Below are 6,163 nucleotides of genomic sequence, written 5' to 3'. Positions count from 1 at the left end.
GAGAGAGAGAGGGAAAGAATGCGAGAGAAAGAGAGAGTCGGCCATCCGTCTTCTTCCCAAGGTCTCCCAAAGAGAAACCCTAAAAACGGTTTATAACGGGATCCCTCCGGTTTTCTTACGAATTTTTCAAAAAGGAGGCCTTTTTAAGAAAATTTGCTAAAAGGGGGATTTTAAAAGAAATGATTTTATAAAAGGGCTTACTCTATCCATTTTTTGCAATTTTCTCTTTTTGATTTTTTTATTCTTTTCTTCAATTTAGTGTATAAAGTTATGAAACTAAGAAAAATGAAGGATTTAAAAGTCATTTTATAATTATTCAGAAATATTTTCAAAGAGAAGGGTTCTCTGAGAAATTTGGGTTTGATTTCTTCAGAAAGTGGGTTTGGACCTAAGTTTTGAGAAAATATCCGAGTTTTAAACCTTGAATCGAGGAATATAATATGGTAGATCCAAATAGATACCGGATGGACTGTCTGAGCCTCTTAAAAGGTTATTTTTGGTATTTTGAAATTTTATTTTGAAAATTTGGACAACAAAGCTCAAATTTGGATTTAAAACACTGGATTCGGATCCAGAATTGAATTTGAATATATAAATATGGATTTTAATCCAGAAAATCTAAAGAATAACTGAATTTTAGTTTTGATTTTCTCAGAAAACAGGGTCAGGGGCAAAAAGGACATTTTTATAAAACCTTGAAAAATTTGGGGTGTTCACACTCCGGCTCAAACACTTTTCTCACAATGTGCTTATCATGAAATGCTTTAGTGCGAGCTTTGTATAACTTGGCATTCTCATATGTATCATTCCTAAGTTCCTCTAATTCTGAGAGCTGCAATGTTGTCACTTTGCCAGCCTGGGTGAGGTCAAAATTCAATTTCTTGATGGCCCAATACGCTCTATGCTCCAGCTCGATAGGAAGATGACATGCTTTCCCGAATACAAAACAATACGGGGACATGCCAATGGGAGTCTTAAATGCAGTCCTATATGCCCAAAGTGCATCATCTAAGCGCTGGGACCAATCATTGCGGTCTGGGCGAACTGTCTTCTCTAGAATTCGCTTTATCTCCCTATTTGAAACCTCTACCTGTCCACTGGTCTGCGGATGATACGAAGTGGTGAATCTATGATTGACAGAATACCTTCTCAGCAGAGAAGCTATCTGTATATTCCTAAAATGCTTGCCACCATCACTGATCATCGCATGTGGCACACCAAAACGACTGAAAATGTTGTGCTTAATGAACTTAAGCACCACTCTATGATCATTGGTCTTGGTTGCCATAGCCTCGACCCACTTGGACACATAATCAACCGCCACAAGAATGTACAAATTTCTGAATGAGGGCGGAAATGGGCCCATAAAGTCTATGCCCCAAACATCAAAAATCTCAACTATCAAAATCGGGAGCAAGGGCATCATGTCCCTCTTGAACATGTTCCCAATCTGCTGACATATAATGCATCTCCTATAGAACTCATGTGCATCTCTGTGGAGTGTGGGCCAATAAAATCCAGACTGCAAAACCTTTGCAGCTGTCTTCCTACTGCTAAAATGCCCTCCACAGGCTAAAGAATGGGAAAAACTAAGAATGGACTCGTACTCTTCCTTCGGAACACATCTCCTGATGATCTGGTCTGCACAATATTTGAACAATTCTGGTTCATCCCAATAATAGTGCCTCACCTGAGATAGGAATCTCTCATGCTCGTTCTTATTCCAATGCTCAGGGATCTGTCTCGAAACCAAATAGTTCACAATATCCACAAACCAAGGTAACTGCGATATCCTGACTGACATGATCTGCTCATCGAGGAAAGAATCACTGATCGACCTCTGATCCTGCGTGGACTCCACGATTAGTCTAGAAAGATGGTCGGCTACTACATTCTCGCTTCCCTTTTTATCTTGAATCTCGAGATCAAACTCCTATAGTAGCAGAACCCAACGAATGAGTCTCAGTTTGGTGTCTTTTTTGTTCAACAGATACTTCAATGCAACATGATCAGAATAGACAACCACCTTCAAACCGAGCAAGTAGGACCTAAACTTGTCCAATGCGAATACTACAACAAGTAGCTCCTTCTCTGTCGTAGTATAATTCATCTGGGCATCAGACAGAGTTCTACTTGCGTAGTAAATCACATAGGGCTTCCTGTCAATCCGCTGTCCTAAAATGGCCCCCATAGCATAATCAGATGCATCACACATAATCTCAAAAGGGAATGTCCAATCCGGAGGTCTCAAAATGGGAGCACTAATCAAGGCCTCTTTGAGAATCTCAAAGGCCTTCATGCAATCCTCACTAAAATCAAAGGGTTGATCCTTCTCCAATAAAGTACAAAGCGGTTGAGAGATTTACTGAAATCCTTTATGAACCGCCTATAAAATCCCGCATGTCCTAGAAATGACCTAATCTGCCTCACAGTGGTAGGTGGAGTCAAACGAGAAATGAATTTCACCTTCGCTCTGTCAACCTCAATCCCTCTCTTGGACACAATGTGTCCAAGCACAATCCCCTTCTGGACCATAAAGTGGCTCTTTTCCCAACTCAGAACAAGATTTGTCTCCGCACACCTACTCAGTACTCGAGTAAGTTTTTGGAGGCAATCTTCAAATGAAGAGCCATACACAGAAAAATCGTCCATAAACACCTCCATGACATCATCTATCATATCGGAGAAGATAGCTAACATGCACATCTGAAAAGTTGTCGGGGCATTGCAGAGCCCGAACGACATACGTCTGAATGCAAAGGTGCCATAAGGACATGTAAATGTTGTCTTCTCCTGGTCGTCAGGATGAACAGCTACTTGATTATATCCTGAGTACCCATCTAAAAAGCAATAGTAGCTCTGTCCTGCGAGTCTCTCTAAGATCTGATCAATGAACGACAACGAGAAATGGTCTTTCCGAGTTGCCACATTAAGCTTCCTATAGTCAATGCAGACTCGCCACCCTGTGGTGGTCCTCATCAGAATTCTTTCCTCCTTCTCATTCTCCACAACAGTGAGTCCTGACTTCTTCGGCACAACTTGAATCGGGCTGACCCACTGGCTATCAGAAATGGGGTAAATAATCCTGACATCCAACCACTTCACCACCTCATTCTTCACCACTTCCTTCATGTTGGGATTTAACCTTCTCTGCATATCCCGCACTGGCTTGACTTTCTCATCGCAATGGATTCTGTGCACGCAGAATGAAGGATCAATCCCCTTCAAATCAGCCCTCCTCAGCCAATCGTTGCCTTGTGCTCTCGTAAAATTGTTCGCAATCTCTGCTCCTGATCCTCAGTGAGAAATGACGAGATGATCACAGGCAGAGTTTCATCACTTGCGAGATATGCATACTTGTGAATCCGGTAAGGGTTTCAACTCAAGTTTCGGAGGAGACTCGATCGAAGATTTGGCGGGGGTCTCTGCAAGTGGTGGGAGAGGCTCAATGTCAGCTCTTCAAGGTGGTAACTCCGATGACACTCTAGACACATCTACACTAACTTTACAACTATTCTTCTCGATATGGTACAAATCTAATGAATCCTAAGTAATGTACAAATTGGGTTTCTCTTCCACTAAATCTTGTGCAATATCTACATGGAAACAATCCATATCTCCCGCTGGACCCATCGTGGCATTGAAAATGTTCAGCTTGACTTTCCTGTTGCCGAATGATAGATCCATGGCTCCGGTTCGACAGTTGATACATGCATTGGCAGTCGCCAAGAATGGTCTGCCCAAAATAATCAGAGTCTGGTGCTGGCTATCCACTCCTTCCATATCGAGGATAATGAAATCGACTGGGAAATAAAAATCATCCACCTTAACTGGCACGCCTTCTAAGACACCTCTCGGTACCTTGACAGAATGATCTGCCAGCTGAAGGGTAATAGGAGTCAATCTCATCTCTCCTAGCCCGAAAGAATCATAGAAATATCCGGGCAGAATGTTTACGCTTGCTCCAAGATCGAGCAAAGCGCGTTCTATCCGAATGTTCCCTATGGTACAAGCAATGATAGGGGCTCCAGGGTCCTTGAGCTTGGGTGGTGTCTGATGCTGAAGCACTGAACTCACCTGCTCAGTCAGATGGACCCTATTAGGAACTTTCTCTCTGGATTTCCTCTTCTGAGTACATAGTTCCTTCAGGAATTTGGCATATGCCGGCACCTGCTGAATGGCATCAAGCAAAGGTAGGTTAATCTGCACATGCTTGAAGATGTCAAGCATGTCCTGGATCTTCGTGCCCTGCTTCCCTCTAAATCCGGGAGACTCTAATGCTTTGGGATAGGATGGTGGGGGAATATACATCAGGGGGTCCTCCTCTTTGTGAGAAGACTCACTCTTATCCTTCTGACGAACTGAGGCGGGAGATGATGATGATGGTGAAGGTGATGGTGATAAGGATGGTGATGATGATGGTAATGGCTGAGCCGAAGAAGATGGAATACTGGCCGTTGGCTCATGGATCCTCTCTCTACTCTCTCTGCTCTCGACGTGGTACTCACGTCCACTCCTCAGGGCCATAACAGATTTGGCCTGCTGCTGTGACTCGGTATGATACAAGCCTCCGGATATCTGGTCCTTGCCCTTCGGGTTCATGACAGCCTGGCTCGGCAAAGTACCCTTGGGTCTCCTACTGATAGCCTCTGCTAACTGTCCCATTTGCGATTCTAGCTTCGCAATGGACTGTGTATGCAAGCTCAATATCTGGCTACACTTCTCAAAAGCATTCTGGTTAGAGGTTTTCACCTCTTGGAATGCTTGGAGAAGTCTCTCCTCAAAAGATGTCTTTAGGGCAGACTCTTGCGGAATCAGAGGAGGAAATGAGGATGAAGTCTGAGGATAGCTCGGCCTTTGGAATGTCTGAGTAAATGCTGGCGGCCAAGCCGACTGAGAGGATGTAGACATTTGGATAGAAGACTGTAGATTCTTGCATGAGAAATTGGGATGGTTACGCCAACCCGGATTATAAGTAGATGAAAATGGGTTGTTCTGAGGTCTGGCGTAACCCTGAGCTGCATGAACTTGTTCTTGAACAAATTCAGGATACTGAGCTACCGAAGGGTACTCAGTAATCTCATGTGCCGGGCTGGCACAAAGAGTGCACACCTGCTGAGTCGTGGATGGTCCTGAGAGAAGCTGGTCCAACTTCTGAGCAATCATGTCTACCTTGCACTGTAGTGCAGTAGATGGACAAATCTCGAGGACACCCCCTTTCTTCTGAATACTCGGTGTGGCTCTATCCGAATGAGAGTTAGAAGCATGGTGGAGGGAATTCTCTGCCAATGTGTCAAATAACCTTCATTCTTCATCCTCACTCTTCAACATGAAGGTCCCTCCACATGAAAAGTCGATCATCTGACGATTTCTGTCAGACAATCCATCATAAAAGCTCTGCACCAGCTGCCATCTCGGCACCTGATGATGGGGACACTTCCTAAGGAGATCCTTCATTCTCTCAGGTCTCATGAAACTGCTCACCATCTAGCTCTGAGAAGCTAGTGATGGCTCGCCGGTAATGGTTCGTCCTACCAATGGAAAAGTACTTCCTAAGGAACTCTTGTTGTAGCTGATCCCATGACCTTATCTCTACTGAATCTAAGGACTTTAGCCAATACTTGGCCTTGTCCTTTAATGAAAACAGAAATAAGGTCAATCTCAAAGCATCATCGTCTAAATTCTGTATCTTGACAGTAGAACAGATTTTGAGGAATTCGTCTAAGTGCCTGTAGGGATCCTCGTGACTAAGGCCATAAAAAGATGGAAGCATCTGAATAATGTTGGCCTTAATCTCATAATGAGGCGCTCCTACATTGGGTCTCCGAATGCAGGATGCCTGGACATAGTCTGTGGGAATGAAGTATTCCCTCAGAGTGCGTGGAGGAACTGGAGGTGGAGCTGGAGGATCCATATCGCCCATTGTTGTCGAACTTCGAGGAGAATGTAAAATTCTCTCTGGGTTGTCAACAAATGGATGTAATGGGGTTCCTAAAGCTCTTCGCCCCTCCATACACTGGTACTAAGACCAGATGTAAGCAAACGACCTAAATCTAAATCTAAACTAATCTAATCACTAAAATGTAAATAACACAAATAAAGACAACTAATAAAAATATTCTAAATTATCTATGTCAGAACTAATTAACTAAATAAATGAAAT

This window comes from Nuphar pumila, chromosome 12 (genome assembly GCF_984573655.1).
Source record: "Nuphar pumila chromosome 12, dmNupPumi1.hap1.1, whole genome shotgun sequence".
Lineage (NCBI taxonomy): Eukaryota > Viridiplantae > Streptophyta > Magnoliopsida > Nymphaeales > Nymphaeaceae > Nuphar > Nuphar pumila.
The sequence above is the reverse complement of the archived record's forward strand: the minus strand, read 5'-3'. Positions refer to the sequence as shown.